The 18,317-nt window shown below is 42.2% G+C and overlaps 1 protein-coding gene across 2 annotated transcripts in view; it reads left to right on the top strand.

Annotated features, from left to right (window-relative positions):
- MEIS2 (Meis homeobox 2) overlaps window positions 1–18,317 on the top strand; it is a 340,061-nt gene that overhangs the window by 206,850 nt on the left and 114,894 nt on the right. The gene's annotated exons all lie outside the window — the stretch shown is intronic.

The following is an 18,317-nucleotide window of genomic DNA, read 5'->3' on the forward strand; positions in this document are numbered from 1 at the left end:
GCAAACAGATTAAGAGATTTAGTGCAAACTAGCTGTTATGTTCAATCCAAAAGTTTGCTGAGACATGTAGCTTTTTTAAACATATATATTCATAACACTATCTTTCATAAAATGGATCCTTCAAATACAATTGTGCCTGTAAATTCAAAATAAAATGAACCCTCCATTTAGATTTATAAGTAAATCCTAGATTCCAATGTTCTTTTTAGTTTATAAACAGATGTGGTTGCTTCTCAGAAATCACTGAGAATCACTCACAGAATACAAAATTAATCCATAAATTGGATCCAGGGGTCCAATAGGGGGAGATGATATTTGCAGACCCCCAGTTTGTCTTTCATGCTCCTGTGCCCCAGAAGTACCTCAGTGGGCTGCAGTGGGAAAGGGGAGGCAGGAAACATCCACTCAGCTTGCAGAAATACATCAGTGGAAAACAACATTTGGAGCCAACTCAATACGAGTATTTATGTCAACATTCACACATGTTTCCTTAAAGCTCTACTGTGTTTCGTTTCTTTTCATACCAGAGATTTATTTATTTATTTATTCGATTTATACCCTGCCCTCCCCACTGAGAAAAGAAAACATTAATAACTTCCAATTTTTAAAATATGGTAATTTTAAAATATACATCTCATATATTGCAGTTTTCAGGTTATATATTTGTAGACAAATCATCCAAACATTTCATTTTACTAGAAGCCATTGTATTGGACAATTAACATTTAGGAAGAAAAGAAAAGAGATGTTTGTAGTGTCTATTTATGTGGACAAATCTTTTTAGCTGAATATTGCTGTGCATACAAAATTGTCATATATGTAAAAATCTGTATTGCACAGTGTAGACAGAATCCATGATTTTCATGGAAATTTTGCCATGTACAAGTAAAATATGGAATGAAGAACAGATTATGCCACCTTCCATCTATAATATGAGAGCCTGTTCATTATGGCTATAACCTTGGTATGCAAAGGGCTTTTTTCTGACAATACTGAAAGTTGAAGGTTATCTATTCCTATTATCAACTTTTGTCAGCTCACTTTACTTAGTATGAATTGATAAATCCTAGTCTTACATGCTAAAAAAGAATCAAGATTTTTTCCTACACAGAAAAATGTGAAAATTGGCTTTTCATATCTGTCATTATTCAGATCTCTACATTGTAGTAGGTTGTAGCCCAGGCTACCAATCTAAAAAGGCAGGAAGTGAAACAAAGAGAACATGGAAATGGGGGGTGGTATTTTGATAGAAGGTTAAAAAAAACCCCAAGAGAGTAAAGGTGGGAAAAGCAAAAAACAAAACCCAAGATGGGAAAGCAAGAGATGTAAAAAAAATGGTTAATTAAGAGTTGTTCAAGGAAGGAGAAGTTTGTCATATTTCAAAGGGGAAAATGTCAAGTGTATGTAAAAATATGGACACAAGGTATATTTAGACCATTTAAACTCAAGGGGGAGTTGTGATGTATATGCTAGGGATGGGCACGAACTAAGAAATGAACTGTGGTTCAAGCATGAACCAGGTCGGTTTGTGGTTTTATTTCAAACCGGTTCATTTGGTAATGTAGTTCCCAAATCCAAAAACATTTGGTTTGTTAGAGTGGTTTGTTCTCCAGACAGAGTGGTGCCAATGTAATCAATTCCTAGGCAATGCTGGGGGTAGACTTGTGGAGAGCCCTAGAAACACCCATAGCAGTTGTCCATAGCTTGATTGGCAGCTCTGGGAACCAACCACGAAGCTTACATTCTGCTCTATGGAAGCAGATGTGTGTGTATACACACACACACCACACCCTGACTCAGCTGCTTTCACTTTGCAGCAGGAAGAGAGAGGAGTTAGGAAGAATTGCTTGCTGCATGGCAGATTTAAGGGGAGGCTAGAGCTGAACTTTCCTGGGGGCACCTGCTTTGGAGGACTATAACTCAGACATCTCAGATCCAATCTTCCCCAAACTTGGAGGCAGGTGGAGGAGAGCCTGCAGAAGACTCCCTGTGAGTTTGGCATCTATAACTCATGATGGCGTTGTTCTGCTACCTCCCAAACTCTCAAACTGAACAAACCATGAAGCAATTTAGAGTCCAGTGGTACCTTTAAGACTGACAAAAGTTTATTCAAGGTATTCGCTTTCGTGTGTATTTGAAAAGGTGTGCCTTGCACACGAAAACGAATACCTTGAGTTAACTTTTGTCAGTTTTAAAGGTGCCACTGGACTCTAAATTTGTTCTACTACTTCAGACCAACATGGCTGACCAACTGGAACTAAACCATAAACCAGTTTGGGAAATGGGAAAAGTTTTTAAAAGTGTGTGGTTCCTGTAATCAAATGAACCACAAGCCTCTACAAACTTTCATTTTCCGGGTTCGTGCCCATCCCTAGTATATGCTCCATTATTTAGGGCTTGCTGAATGCTTCTCTTGTTTTTCCCCTGCCTCATGTTGTGTTTCCTCTCCACTTGTAAATAAGTTCTTGTATCCTGAATGTTCTGTTTTTAGTAGGCCTATATAAATCCTGCTGTTGCAGTAAATTTTATATAATGCAACTCTGGCTGTATTCTCTGCTAACAGCTAGAAAGTTTACATTCAAAGAACAGTGAGTATAGGAAGGCAACTAACAAGTGAAGATACAAGAGGACCCAGCCAGTTTCTAAAAACAAGAAGTAAACTATATTGAGGCTGCGGTCACACGGAACATTAGCCACGCTAGAGAGACGGAAGACAGGCGGAGTTTCCGGGTGCGATCTCACCGGCACATCTGGGAAGCGTAGCACTTCCGTGGCTCAACTGAGGCTTCCCGCCGAAAACGCGTGGCAAAAAACTAGTACCTCGGAGGTACTAGTTTCTGGAAACTGCAGGGCAAGGGCAGGAGTCTAATCGCATTTCTGGAGGCATCCGCGCCTGCCCATGTCCCCTTGCAAAAAAGGTGTGTTTTTTTTCCCAAGTCTCCATGGATGCGCACAAGCACCCAATGGAGCATGCGCATTCGTGATGTACACACACACAAAAACAACCAGTTTGCCACACCGTGTGCTTCATTGTTGCGCGCGGGATTGTCCTGCGATTGGCACCTCTCCCTTCCCATGGAACCTCCACGGTACCTCTACAGGAGGTCTGATCACTTAACCGTGCGTTAGTTTTCTCCGGGGCAAACTGCCACGCTCCCCCCCCCGCATTTTCCTGCCCGTGTGACGGGGGCCTGAATATAGAAATGGGAGATGTAAAATTTGTACACCACTCCAGTAAGTCAAGACTGTGAACCAGTTTAATATGAACTGCAGCACATAAAGCCACATCCAGGCATCTATCTTGGAATGAGGCCTGAACTAACCCCACCTTCCTCAGGCATATGCCTAGTCTGGCTACTCAGCAAGCAGTATCTGTCCCTCAGCCACTATGTGGCAACTAACAGAAACATATATAAAAGGAGGTAAAGGCAATGAAAATCAAAGTGAAGAGAAGACACATAGTTAGAGCATCATGTAGATAAATAATATGAACGGAAGAATTAAGGAAACAATTTGAGGTGTGAGATTATAAATTAAGGAAATAGCTGAAAATAGAAAAAAATAGCCCATGTGTTAAATATTATTAAAAACCAACAGGATTTAGCAAATGCATCAGTGTGGAGCACTGTGAGAGAAATAAAAGATAACTAAAGATTGAAATACTGATATTGAGAAAATAGCTCAAATAGTTCTTCTTTATGTAAAAGGGAGCCATATGAAAATTTGCAAAGATATTACATCATTTTTGTAACAAACCAATGTGTTTTGTTCACTGTAAACCAACAGATTCATTAAAATGTCCTCTATTTTACATTAATATGCTAGTACATTAATATTAAACATGGGAAAAAATTGTAATAAAGCCCTGGCTTTGAGGCCTGTTTTGTAAGGTCTCTGTGTTTATTGTGCTTCAACAACCTGAAAACTGTAAACTTGCCTTACATTTCATTCTGCTTATTTCTGAATTTATATTTTCTTTGGCCTCTAAATGAGATGACACTGCTTATGAAATTTGTTGTAGGCAGCCTAAGTATAGCAGTTAATACCATTAATCAATATCATTTTACATGTAGAATAAGATAAAATGAGATTTTAAATCTGTTCATTCCAGTAGGAAACTTCCCAATGAAAAGTGGATATTAAGCTATTCTTCAGAGTATTTTCACAAGTGACATTAAGAGAGCTGTTTAGTGTAGAGTATGTCACTCTGAAAGTGGTTAATATGGTACAAGAAGTAAAAGAGTCTTTTAAAAACTGAATATACATTCTAATCAACATAGCTTTTTGTTGGTGGTGTTGTTGCTGATTTGCTGATTTAAGAAATGAAAAGATTTGAGTGCTGTTTGTCAACAAAAAAAAAATCCCATTATGTACAGCATTTGTTTCTGGGAAAATTTACTGCTTCATCATTTTTAGTTTGGAATTTGACAGCTGTTTCTATAATTTCTCAACAAATGTTTTTCATGTTCCAATTTTGGTTGTGAGAAGTCCAAGTTCCTGGACTTCTGTTGCAGGTAGTTTGTCCATCTAGTACAATGATAGACTTCGATCTGAAAAATGGGTTCTGTGGAGAGTGTTCACCAGTTCCCTCTCCTGCTGCAGATCTCCTGTTCTCCCCTAATGCTGTTGCTAAGCATTCCTTGTGACTCAGGAGCAGCATATTGAGGGACATTTGGGGCTGGGAGAGGAGGTGGCAAGATAGGAGTTTTATGGAAAATCCTTTCCATCCAAGTAAATTGATGGTGAATCCAAATCATAAAGTAGACTCCCCTGTTCTCTCTCAAATACCCATACTTTACCATTCCCCATACTTGCCCCTTCCTTTTAATTCCACATTGTTTAATTTTCTTTTCTGTTCACATTTTTTTCCTGTAATCGGTTCGTTTAACTCAATAAAGTTCAAGTTCATGAAAGCTGAAACAACTGATTGTGTCTTCTGGTTAGGGTGAAAATAGAAATTTAACATTCATCCTTATTCAAATATATGGTGCTATGCCGAGTAGCATAAATAAAAACAATATGTTTCTCTTCCCAAAAAAGGTTATGGAAAAGAGTAATGGTAGCGTTAACAGCTAAAGTGAACAGATACAGTTCTAGGGACTTTCCATTTCAGTTGGAGATGAGAGACTGGCACCATGGAGAAGTGGGTTTATTTGGAGAAAATAAATAAAACTGGAAGTGAGAACAAGATTGCAAAAAGAGTTAAATGTTTGAAGGTGAAGGCTAGATGTGAAAACAAAGCTAGTGTACGTGTGAATGGAGAGAACCAATTAAGTTTAAATTTTAAAAGCAAACAGGACTTCCTTTCTTAAAACTATGTTGCCATCAAATTAAGCTCTAGAGTATGTTTTTTCTCTTATTTTCAGTACGGCCTTCATAAATTATGTTTTGCTTGGTTTCTGAACAGACAAATTTCTTGACTGCCTACATTTACAGCAAAGGAGGAGTGGGAGATATTTTGGCAGATTTAGCTAGGGGAAAAATCTTTCTCAAAGGTTGAATGGTAACCACACATAGTGCCAGATTTTATTATATATAATAATACTAAAAAGGAATGTGTAGAACAGTTTCTAACAAAAGCATGACATTGTTTTCACTATTCTTCAGGCTTGTGATCCCAATTCCCTAACTACCTCCTCCTTCAGATATGACGGTAACATTTTTTACAGTTTTGTTGCACATTATTTTTTAATTAATTATCCTTCTTCTCTCCTGTTGTACATCTATTCTTTCTGGTAATGTGCTTTGCCAGCAATCGTCTTTCAATACACACAGCTGGCCTTTGCTGTTTTATCTAGAAGACCCATATGTCATAGGTGAATCTCTCTTGTTTACTGAATTTCTTTAACAAAGCAAATAATCTTTTTTAATTTGTTTACCTGACATCTTAATTAGCATTATGTACGATTTTCACACTTTAACGTTATTTTCACACAAAAGCATTTGTGAGGCAAAAAGAGGGTTTTCAAGTAGTGTGAAAAAACTGAGACAACCCACTCTCCAAATGGTAGAGATCTTAGGGTTTTTTACACTTATTCACTGCTCCCATATGTGGTTGGGCACCATTTTTAGGGCTTCTCTGTGTGATCCTAAACTAATCCGGGATCAAGCAGAGAATTTGTTGTTGTTTTGCCAATCAGAATTTCTTTGAGAACTACAGAATATCTTTGAGAACTACAGAAGTTCTTCCATGCCCTCACTCTGACTTGAGGAAAGAAAGAAAGCACCCCTGATATCATAGTGATCAGGTCAGTATTCTCAATTTTGCTTCCCTGTAGCAGTAGAAAAGAGTAAGAGTCCAGTAGCACCTTAAAGACTAACAAAATTTGTGGTAGGGTATGAGCTTTTATGAGTCATTCCTCACTTCTTCAGATCTTGGGGGAAAGCTCATACCCCACCACGAGTTTTGCTAGTCTTTGACCTAGTACAGACTGACAGTTTTCCCCGATATAGGCACGAGCCAGAAACGTTTCACAAATGGATTAAAGGGGCCGTTCACACAGGCACATCTGTCAGGCATTCCCCAGCCATACTCAACCTGTCTTGTAACGCTTCCCTCCCGAGTTTAAAAGATACCAGGTGAAAGTGGTATCAAACCCTGGAAAGCGCGATTATCCCATGTCCATCCTGCTTCCTGGAAGTGTGAATGTGGAAATCTGTGACCTGGTAGGGATGTGCTTATGCGCATGAGCACATAAGCACACATAATTGGATTACCAGAAAAAGCTGCTTACAGCCTCCGGGCCAATAGTGTGAACGCTCCCTTGCGCCTCCTCCCCAGTATGCTCCCGCATCAGTTGGTGCAGTGCAACTGGGAAAACCCAAAACAGTTTGTTCTGGGTCTTTTTTGCCATGACTCCCTCCCACTTCAAACTGCTAGTCTGAACTCAGCCTTAAGGTGCTACTGGCTTCTTACTGTTTTCTGCTGCTACAGACTAACACGGCTACCCATCTTGATCTTGCTTCATTGTAGTGGCAGTTTCATTAGGCCATAATGCTGCATTGTAGGAATTTTCCATCAGTCCAGTTCCAGTTGTTATGTCTACTGGTACTGGTTATAGTGGAATGTAGGTCATGAGGCATATAAGGATATGCTTGCAACCATACATCTCATTAAAAATAATGTCCTGCAATTGGATGATAATACCATCCAAACGCAAATTCTCATACTGCCACAACTAGTTTATTCATCTCCCCCATAACACCTACCTCTTGTGAATATAATTTTTCTATCATACCAATGAGAACCAAAGAAGTACCAAAAGGAGAAACAATTTTGCAGCAGGAGAAGGTGATTAGTCCCCTCATTTTGGCTCCAAACTTGTTATAAAGCCAAAATGCAAGCAAGGCTTTCTGATACCAAATTCTACAGAAAGCAGGTTTTGATTGATTAAAAACACAGAATTCTAAAACAGGCTTTCCTCCTTAAGGCACCTTAGAAAATAGTTAAACTGCACAGTATAGAAGTAAATATATGACTGTAACAGTAACCAAGAGCACACAAAATAGCCAGTTAAGGTGCATCCATAATGACAAAATGAAACAATGGCTGCAAATGCTTGCCTAAACAAGAAAACCACTGGAATATCACCAAAGGGGGGGGGGAGCCTGGAAAGTGCCCTTGGGAAGGAAAGAGGTTTGGAAAGTGCTGTTACTTCTAGCCTTCTGCTAATTCAAAAAGCAATGTCATGTAGAACAGGCCCTTCTGACAATTTTAGAGCATACAGAAGTACATACTGACAGAAAGCATTCTTAACTGTATTTATTTATTTAGCATATTTATATTCCAATTTTATATTCCAATTTTATCCCCAATGGGAACCTAAAGCGGATAACAATACAAAGAGAGAGAGAAACAAAGCAAACAAAAGGGAGGGGAGGCTTCCATTGGTGAAAGTAGGTCTTCTCTCCATGCTGGCTGATCTTCTGCCCAAGTATCAGGCAAAAGAACCCTTCGGTTCACGCCTCTGGCCTTATATACCTGTGTGCAGAGAAGAGAACAAACTCAGTAAGATATTATTCAGCTGCTGCTGACTAACAGGGTCTTCTCCAATTCCTCACCTGCCAGAAAGTAACATGGCCTGAATAGGGATTTAAAAGTAGGGATGATTGAACACCTGCCAATTTAACTAATTTCTCATTCACTAGATGTGATCAGGCAGCCAATTAATCGATGGGTTGTTAGGCTGTTTCCCACCTGTTTGTGTATATTTGCTGTACTAGGCTACTTGCAGCCATCAGAAACTGACCTGCATCTGATAAGGGATCAGCTGGGAGTCAGCTCTTAATCTGCTGTGGAAATTTTTCTCTGTACCCAGCAAAGTTTTTTGGGGGTGGGTGGGGGGTCCAAAGCCACTCCTAGTTGAATAGCTGATTCTTTTGATCTCATATCCTGGAAACTTTGCTGTATCTTACAACAAATTGGGGGTGGTGGTGATCAGGAACAATGTTCTCTCTAAGCTGTGGAGTCTTGTGAACAAAAATTCTACTTTGTGAGCTCCTTGCATTAAAGTTGTGAGCGAGCAATTTGGCTCCTAAATTATTTAGTTTGTTCTGGAGCCATCCTTCCTGAGCTAGGACAAAAATGTGTGAGCCGGAGGTTAAAAAACTGTGAGCTAGCTCACACTAACCCAGCTTAGAGGGAACACTGATCAGGAACCCAACTGATTTCCCTTCACTTCTCCTCAGCCCAAGCTTTTGACTTGGGCTGCAGAGAAAAGGAGAGAAACAAGTTCTTACTCCTCTCCTTTTTTACAATACAAATATTAAAAGTATTGTATCTGACCCTGGATAGCTTGAGGGAGAGGGTGAGCTATTTGTATCCTCCATTTTGCAATTCAGATATTAAAAGCATTGCTTCTGTCCCTGCCCAGCATGGAAGGAAGGAAGGAGGGAAAGCTCTGTCTCCCCCTATTCACTGCAGAAATCAAAAGTATTGTTCCTGTACCTACCCACCCTGGAAGGAAAATTTCTCTTCCAGAACTTCACTGTGTAGCTATTTTACTGAGGGAGCAGAGTGCCAATAAGAACCGGATTCCCAGCTAATCCTCCAATCAGCTGTGTGTTGGCTTTTTTCCAACAAGCCGCTCCAAACTTTGTGTTGGGTGGCTATAAATTGTTTGATGCAATCCAAACATATCCCTGATCAGCTCACAGTCTGATTGTGTCAAACAAGGTAATTTTATCTCCTGAACAGGTTCGCTGAGAAATTTTCAGCACTCCTATTTAAAAGTAAAAAATGAGTCGTGCCTGGAAATTAACATAGCATCTGCATACATTAGAGAGCAGCTCCAACAAGTAAATTGGATTCCATAATCCAGAGCATCTAAAATTTCTGTGTGTGTCCTATTAAAAGACAGCTCCATGTAAACCTCTATACAGTAAACCAATCCAAAAGTTAGCCATTCTGATACATTCCTTGGTAAGTCCCTGACTTTGGACAGATCAAGCAAGTTTCTCTGACAACTCAGTACTATGGGAAACAGTATTTGGAAAGAAAAATCTCTCTGAAGTTCCCAGAAAATCTAGCAGGTTGTAGTAAATTGTTTGTGTTGTCTCCGCAGTGGAGCTGCACTTGTGGTAGCGCAGTGCTTGGAAGTGCAACTCTAAACAACACACATGAGGATTTAGTGTTCCTGTTGCATCAGCAGTGATCCAGTGCTCCCTCTGGCTATCTATTCCTGGATGTCTATCCAAGTTCTGATTATACTGCTGCTCCTCACCACAGTGTCTGACACCTCCCAAGTAATTAACAAAGTCATAACAATAACATCTCTCTCTCTTCCCAGCAGGTAGGAGCAAATGCTTGATTAGAGTGAAGATTTGTCTGTGTTTGTGTCTGCCCATAAAAGAAAGCAGGAGAGGAATACTTATGCTGTGGGAAAGACATAAAACATCTTAGTTTTGCTTTTAATTGCAAATACAATGAATTGAATGATCATTCTTTTCCCATCTGGAAACTCTTTTGGACTTGGTTCCAATCCTATTTCATTGTTTAGGGCAATTAGTTAATGCGTGAGCACATAGCTGTTCAACTAAAGGAGTTATAGCTAGGTCCTCTGAGAGAAACTTGGGGACATGAAGATAAGACATCAGTTGTTTCCTTTTCCAACTAAAGCAGAGAAGAAAAGCATTTAAGGCAAAAAAAATTGCCTGCAGGAGATACAGCACTTCGAATTTTCACAGCACAGCTACAGATTCAAATATTGGCCACCTCGGTTAAAAACGTTTCAGCTCCAAAGCAAAAATAAAAAATCAAGCCCCCCCCCTTAAAAGATGCCTGCCAATTTAGACTCTCTCAATAGCCCTGGACTTGCAGGACTTGCAGTGCCTCCTGAAAAAATTCAAGGAAGGCCCCACCTCTTCAGGGAGCCCATTCCACAGAGCCAGAACCATGACAGAATGGGCCACCCTAAGTGGTGGAATAGCCAACAGGTGGATATTCAAGGACCATAGCCAGCTCACTGGGACAACACAGAAGGAAAAGTTGGTGAATTAATACTTAAAAAAATAGGTTAGGGCTCAAAAATATATGCTTCAGTGCTCATCAGCATCAATATATCTAATTCTCACTGGGGCCAAATCTGTGAATATTTAAATCCAGAGACTGGAACCCATGAACACACAAGACAGATCTTTCTACAATTCTGAGAAGGACTCCAGGTTTGCAGAAAAATCAGAAATCTAAAAACATATATATATACCAGGAGGTTAACCACCCCCCTAAAAATACTAGAAGCAGAGCCTGTCTTGAAGGAACAAATTCCCTCTGTGGCTGTTGCTAGGCAACCAGAATAGCATTGCCTGTTGAAGCCTTGGTTTCTGTCAGTAAAAAGGCAGGGTCCCTCCAGAGCTGTTTTGACCTTTGAGGGAAGACTCACTGATATCAGGCCTCAAAACAACCACCATGTGACTCGCTACCATGTGGTAGCAGTGTGTGTGAACAAGATCTAGGGGTACAGGTGGACCATAACTTAAATATGAGCAGCCAGTATGATGTGGAGACAAAAAAGGCTAATGTGAACTTGGGGTGTATCAACAGAGGCATAACATCCAAATGGCAAGATGTCATAGTCCTGCTATACACTGCATTGGTCAGGCTGCACCTGGAGTATTGTGTTTAGTTGTGGAGGCCTCTCTTCAGAAAGGATGTGGACAGAATGGAGCGGGTGCAGAGGAGAGTGAAGAGGATGATCGGGGGCCTGGAGACCATGCCCTATGAGGAAAGGCTGAGAGACTTGGGAATATTTAGTCTGGAGAAGAGGAGGCTGAAAGGGGACATGATTGCTCTGTTTAAGTATATGAAGGGCTGTCACTTAGAGGAGGGCAGGGAGCTGTTCCTGTTGGCAGCAGAGGATAGGACTCACAATAATATGTTTAAATTAAGGGCAGAAAGATACTGGCTGGATATTAGGAAAAACTTTTTCAGAGTTAAGAGTTGTGCAACAGTGGAATCAGCTGACTAGGGAGAGCTCCCTCTCACTGGCAATCTTTAAGAAGTGGCTGGACAAACACTTGTCAGGGATGCTCTGATCCCTTTCCATTGATCATATGTTCATTTTCTGTGCCTCTGTAATTTTGGGTTCTCAGTCATCCCTGTAGCTAGATGATTTTTGGTGGGAGGCACTGGAGGAGTTGACGTCACAAAAATAATAAAATGAAATAAAAATATGGGAGAGCCTGGCTGTGTTGGGTAGCTACGGCCCTGGTACAGGCTTAACAAATAACAATAATGCAGCATAGGCAAGGGACAGGGCAGCAGCAAAGAAGAGCCTTCCATCGAAAGACCATCTCTGAAACTAACAACACAGCAGGGCTCTGAGGAAACAGGCTGTCTTTGTGTGTGCTTGTAACACCCTGGATTTGCAGCCAAGAAACACGAGACAGCCTCCTGTCCACCTCCTTGCCATGCACAGCTCTGCTCTGCCTGCTGCACATTTTGTTCACTTTTTCTGCAGTACCCCCCCCCCACCTTCTGGAACCAGAAGCATCACTGTGTCACCCTTTGAAAGAGCGAGCAAATCTCTCTCACTGGCTGATGAATATGACCCAGTCTGCATGCACATGCTGCATGTGAGAATGTACTTTGTACGAAGGAGGAGGAGTTGGAGGGCCAGCCACAGTGCCTAACCCTGGAATTAGGCCTGGCAGATGCACATCGGCCTGTGAGTCTGAATAGAGCAAGCTTCTGCTATCTCGGCCCACATCTGGGCCCTTGCTGGGCCATGGTGGCCACCATCACCACCACAGCTGTCACCTCCTCTTAGCTTGTTCCATGGGTGAAAAAAGGGGGAGGCATTCTGAGGAGAAGGGAGAGTAGGGGGAGAAAGAGGGAGGTGGAGTGGGGCCACTCACATGCTGCATTTGCTGAGGCACACGGGGACACTGATCCTGGGTTTATCTCCCCAGTGGGAGACCTTCTCCCTCTGGTGGGTGGGTGAGGTGAGCCTTAACAAGCCCAGGCTCCCAGGAGGGAGGAGGAGGGGAGGGGGGACTGGGAGAGCAGGGGGAGTGAGGGGCGGAGAAAGGATGGGCAGGGAGAGGGCAGGGCAAATTTATCTCTTGTCTACCCATCCCTTCCTGTGTGTTAGAGTTTGAGAGGTAGGGGGTTTGTGGATAGCCCCATTGGGGGGTAACGTTATGGAGAAGCGCGGGTAATGTTCCTGTTCCTGATGTTTCTGTTTCATTTTTCTGTCACAGCCTTAGAGTGGTATCAGCATGGGGCCAGATCCATTTTAGGAAAATCGGTCTGTGTGCCATTTTCCTAAAGAATGAATGCATCTCCATGGCTGACCACCTGGATGCATCTCCATGCTTAGCCTTTCCTGTTGCTGTGAGGAAATTAGATCATTCGCCATTTTCCTTCATTACTCCTGCTGTGGCATTTCTTGTACCCTTTTGTCATTGGCAGTGATATTTTTCAGGCAATGCTGCTGCTGCTTTGAGAGAAGGGAAGGGGTTCAAAGAACCCCATCACCTGCCCAGGCCAGACTTCACCTTGCTGGCTTTCCTTAGCTATGGCCACAGCCTTTACTCTGAGCTGTTCCTTCTGTGGTGAGTGGTAAACTGACAGAGGCTATGTGTCAATGGTGTTCTGAAAATATGCTTCTTAAAGATAAAAGAAAGAAGCTTCTGAACTCACTTCACAACACAGCCAAGTTGAACAGCCTGGATTCAGGCCAATCTAATATTTAACCTTAACTGGAGCATGGATCATTCTGCCCATATGAGAATATTGCTAGCATCAGATCTACTACATACTTAATACCATTTTCTTTAGGATTATTTAAAAAGTAATCTGTACCTTTAATTCACTCATTTCTTATTCAGACTGATGATGTGAATCTATCATTGTCATTTGCCATCATTTTACACAACCTATACATACAAGAATATTTAGCCACTGTATAGGCAGCTGGATGAGCAAGGCCTAGCACACAGTAATGCACAGACTAAACTATAGTTTTAAGCAAACAATATGAAAAGTGACAACAAATTATGCCTTGTGGGTCGCTTTCCAGTTTTCAAGCACAACCATACTGAGGTTTATTTTAAATGTGAGCCTGTTATACATTCAGTAACATAGATCAAAGAAGAAATGAAGGCCTCCCATGTTTATTATTTCAATGTGATGTCTGTTCTAATAAAGTGTAAGAAGGCATGCAATAGACTAACTAGTAGGAATTTTCTTGTGCTGTACTTCAGTCTTAAATATATACATATATTTGTAAATTAATCTGAAACACATTGCTGTGGTTTGAACTACTCAAAATGCTGATTGTTTTCAAATCCTTTCTTTAATTTTAGAAATATGGTGGCAGCCTGCCAGGACACTTTCAGATAAACAGTCCACTTCATGTTTAAAAAAACATAGCATTTTTGGTTTAAGAAAAGAAATGTGCACACATACACAAAAACAGAATGCCATGTAAGTTTGGGCCGTTTCTATTTTGTTCTTCAGTTAATTAGGAATAATAAAGTCCATTTGTGCAGCATGCATTTCTATAATGAGCCCATTTTTCATTGAACATGAATCAAGGGTACAAAACTCATCCTACTGCATGAGAGCCAGTAAACTCAGTTTGGGTTCACCCTGACTTGCTACACTTAGCGTTGCACCCCTGGAGTATTTTTCAAATACATTGACAGAGCTTTTATTGACAACTCTGTACCTGCCATTATGTATGATATGCTGAGTTTAATATTCATGTGTAACAATAACTGTAGCTCTACACAAATTAATCATGAGAAACCAACACAAATAGTTAATTTTCCTTGTATCCTTGAGACACACTTCCCATCCCAACATTCCATTTTAATTTTTTAAATTATCCCTGTTAGTATAATGCATATTTAACAAAAGGAAAATAGTTTCATTTTAGCAGTTACCTACTGGTAATATAATTTTATTATAGTGTTATTAACAACATTAGGATAATGAGCCACTTTGCATCAAACCCTGTTTTGTATAATATTTCTCCAGTCATATCATTAAAAGGCGTCCTTGCACTGAATATTTCCAGAAGGCATTTCTTGGGAGAGAGCTGTCTTTCTATAACTGAAGTGAAATAAACTTGTAGAGAATATAGACTGCTTCCTCCATCTTTGCCCCCCTCTGCACTGATTTTCAGTCAATTAAAATTTGTACTCAAGCCCTTTCAGTTTGAAACTACCCCTGTGTCTGTGATGAGCAATCCTTCTTGTTTGTGCAGTCATTCATTATCTCCATTACCAAGAGGAGAATAGAGGACAATTACATTGTTTGGATGAACCAGAGTGTTAGGAGGAGTATTTATCATGGTGGCAGAGTGCAGCACCTGACAGCAAAGGATTGATGGCCAGGAATGAGTGTGAGTGGCCAAAGCAGCCTCATATGATGCAAATTACTGACTGTGGATTCCAATTCATCCTGTTCATTTTTCTTGCCTTTACTGAAGACTATTAGTGGTTTTTGAAGCAGTGAAGGGGTCATTACTAATGTGGGCTCAAAGCAGGAGGAAGAATGAGGGGAAAAGCCTTCTGTAATTACACAGACTTTAAAAAAAAGACTTGAGGGACTAGCCAAAAAAGTGTCAACACTTAGCAATCAGAAAAATTTATTTTCGTTTCATCCTTAACCCACATTAACTCAACATTATAATTTTCTTTGTTAATATTTGTGGAATATTAAAATACTTATTTCTGTATTCATTCACATCTATTGAAACCTTTTTGAGGACAAGTTATGTTGCTTAGCTTGCTAACAGTATGAGCATTATAGTATGGATTTACAAAAAAAATAGGCATTCCAGGTGTTTGTATTAATATGGAGACAATTGGCACCTAATGAGGATTCATATAGGTACTGGGATATACTGATATGATAAAAATCCTGCTTTTAACCATTAGTTGTGATCCAGAAATAATAGTACACCAGAATTTTAAAGTTAGGATTGCTGTTTTTTTAATCAAGTATACTTAAAATTAATTTATAAACAAATGCATATTCAGTGTAGTGCCTAATCAAACTAGCCTTTAGTGCCACACTAGAGACTGTATATGAACACTCTGGAAAGTCATGGCTGCCTATACCAAATAAGGGTATTGTTTACATACAATTGAAACATATATATCTTGCCTTTCCTTAAAAATGGGTCAGAATAATGGTGCAGGAAAGCAAGTTGTGTAAATATTTAAAATTATGGTATAACTTTTTTATCATATGGTATAAAATTATGATATCACTTTTTATCATCCTTATTTTACTTAGTAATAAATAAATTATATTGTAATTGAGATTAAGTGCATATACGTGTCCAGCAGTCCTTTAAGATCAGCTAAAGAAGCCCTGATTAAAATAACTTTCTGTATATGAAGTGACTTCAGCTGAGTTGCAGAACTGGGCTTTTCAGTGGTGGCTCCTTTTTGCTGAAATCAGTTGCAAAGGGAAAATTTCCGATGAGCAACCCTGCAGATTTTCAAGAGACATGTGAAAGATCTTCCTACTTAACAATCTGGTCTTCAGGGAAATTTTGTTTATTTTTTGTGTTCATATTTCCTTTTACAATATTTTAATTGCAATGTTTACATATTATCAGGGGTTGTTTCATAGAAAAAGAGGTAGGGGAACTCATTAGCATAACTCATTAGCATATGCCACACCCCCTGACATCACCGGAAGTGTGTAATAAGGCCACACCCCCTGACATCACTGGAAGTGTGTCATAAGGCCACACACCCCACCCCCAACGGTCCCGGCCACCGCCGCCGGCCTTGCAGCTCTACTGCCGAGCCCCATGAGGGGCCCGGTGGTGGACCTGCAAGGCTGGCGGGAGTGCAAGGAAGCCCTGCGAAAACCCTCCCTGGCCCCAGGCAGGCAGGGGTGGGGAGAGGCAGGGAGGAAGCAACTTACCCTCCCTCTTCTTCTGCCTCCTCCTGGCTGAATGAGGGCTGGAAGTGGGGCAGTTGGCAGCAGGGGCGGGGCTTCGTCATGTGCCCCGCCCCCGTACCTCACCCGGGGGAACTGCGATCCCCCGCGTTCCCCCCGAAATGACCTCTGCATATTATATTAGGTGTTTAGTGTCAGCACAAAATCTTAAGCATTATAATAGACAGGCTATATCTAGCTGGATACACGGAGATAGCCGTACGTGTCTTTCCAAAAACTTGTTAAGCTACCAGATCATGTTTGAGCATAAATCATACAACGGATAGTCTACAGACTATTGGAACAATCCATGTTTCCCATGCAGGGCCGGCCCGAGGTTGTCCTGTGCTCTAAGCGAGCGCAGATGCCAACCTCCCGGCGGGGCCTGGAGACACACTCTGGGCATCCTGTCCCCAGGGGCAGGCGGTGTGTGTGGGGGGGGTCTGCTAGTTCCCAGCCCTCTCCCCCCCGCCGGGCAGGAGAGGCCGAGAAAGAAGAAGGCAGCGGCGCATCCCCGGCCCTCCCCGCCTCCTGCCGCCACCGGGCAGGAGAGGCCGAGAAAGGCGGTAGCGGCGGGAGGGTGGGTGGGGAAGAGGAAAGCAGCAGGAAGGCGGCGCCAGAGAACAAGTGCTGTGGATGGGGTAGAGGGCTGAAGACTACCTTTCCCCACAGGCACTGTTACTGGAGCGAGGACGTTCCTCTATGAGGAGGAAAGTAACAACGGCGCCAGTGCCCGGTTATTGCCTCCACGGCTTCAGCCAAACTCCTCACGTACCAGCGTCTGAGCTCCTGCGTAATCTCTCCGCGGCACCCTGCAGCTCCTTATGCAGACCGCGGAAGATTTTGTGCAGCCGCTCCAAATGCTCAGAGGAGCCGAGGTCGCGATCCGCCATGGCGCCGAGGAAAGAACAAGCAGCAACTTTCCAAATCTGTCACGAGAGCGGTTACCAAGGGCCTGGAGCTGCCGCCACAATCTCCTCACAGGCACTTCCGGAACAAGAAGCTACTCTCGCTCTTCTGGCAAAAGCACGCGCGGCTCCGCCATCGGGGCACCTAAAGCAACCTCTCGTTTGTGCGCATTACACAGCGCCACTTTGGTTCAGGCGGAGGGACAACGCGGGAAAGGAGGAGGAGGGCGAAAGGCACACCTTGGGGGCTTCTGGAGGGGCCGGAGGCCAGAGCAGCCAGCTGCGCGTCCTCTCCTCCTCTCTCTCCCCTTCCGCGCTAAGGGCTTGGGGCGCCTGGCGACGGCGGCGGGGGGGCGCTTCCGCCGCCCCCACAGCCCGGCAGGAGAGGCCAAGAAGGGCGGGGGGAGGAATGTGCCATGCCCTGCCCAAGCAGCCGCTCGCCGCGTCCTCCTTCTGCAGCCGGGTGGCAGAGCTCTTCCTAGCCCCGCTCCTCCAGTTGCTGGCCAGGCGCGTCGTCGCCCCTGCCTCTCTTCTTGCGCCCTAACGGCTGGCTTGCGCTCTAGGCGAAGTAAAAATGAAGCTTGCTAAGATAAAGCAGGTCACCCCCACCCAAGCTTCAACTGGGTGCAAGTAGTGACATAGCAGAACTGGACATTTCATGCCTGCAATTGTAATCAGTGGCTAGACTTGTTGCATTGTATGCGGTATAACTTTCGTTTATTTGAAGGAGGAGGAAGAGGCACCCTTATCCCCAAAGAGAGTCAACTTCAGCATACACAACTCTAGGAACTGCTCACATGACAAGAAATTAATTGTGCCCTGTATATATAAGTTTTTCATGGTACATAGTGTCTGACAAAAATGCCAGTGCACGTGTTTCAAATTAGAATATAAACAGTCTGCTCTTTGTTTTATAAAGGATGCTGAACAGAGGCCATCAACAATAAGCATATATAGTAACAGACATTAGTTGTCATGATTTCTAAGGATCAGCACCCAGATAT

This window comes from Gekko japonicus, unplaced genomic scaffold, assembly GCF_001447785.1.
Source record: "Gekko japonicus isolate JY-2015 unplaced genomic scaffold, Gekko_japonicus_V1.1 scaffold722, whole genome shotgun sequence".
In the NCBI taxonomy this organism is placed as follows: Eukaryota; Metazoa; Chordata; class Lepidosauria; order Squamata; family Gekkonidae; genus Gekko; species Gekko japonicus.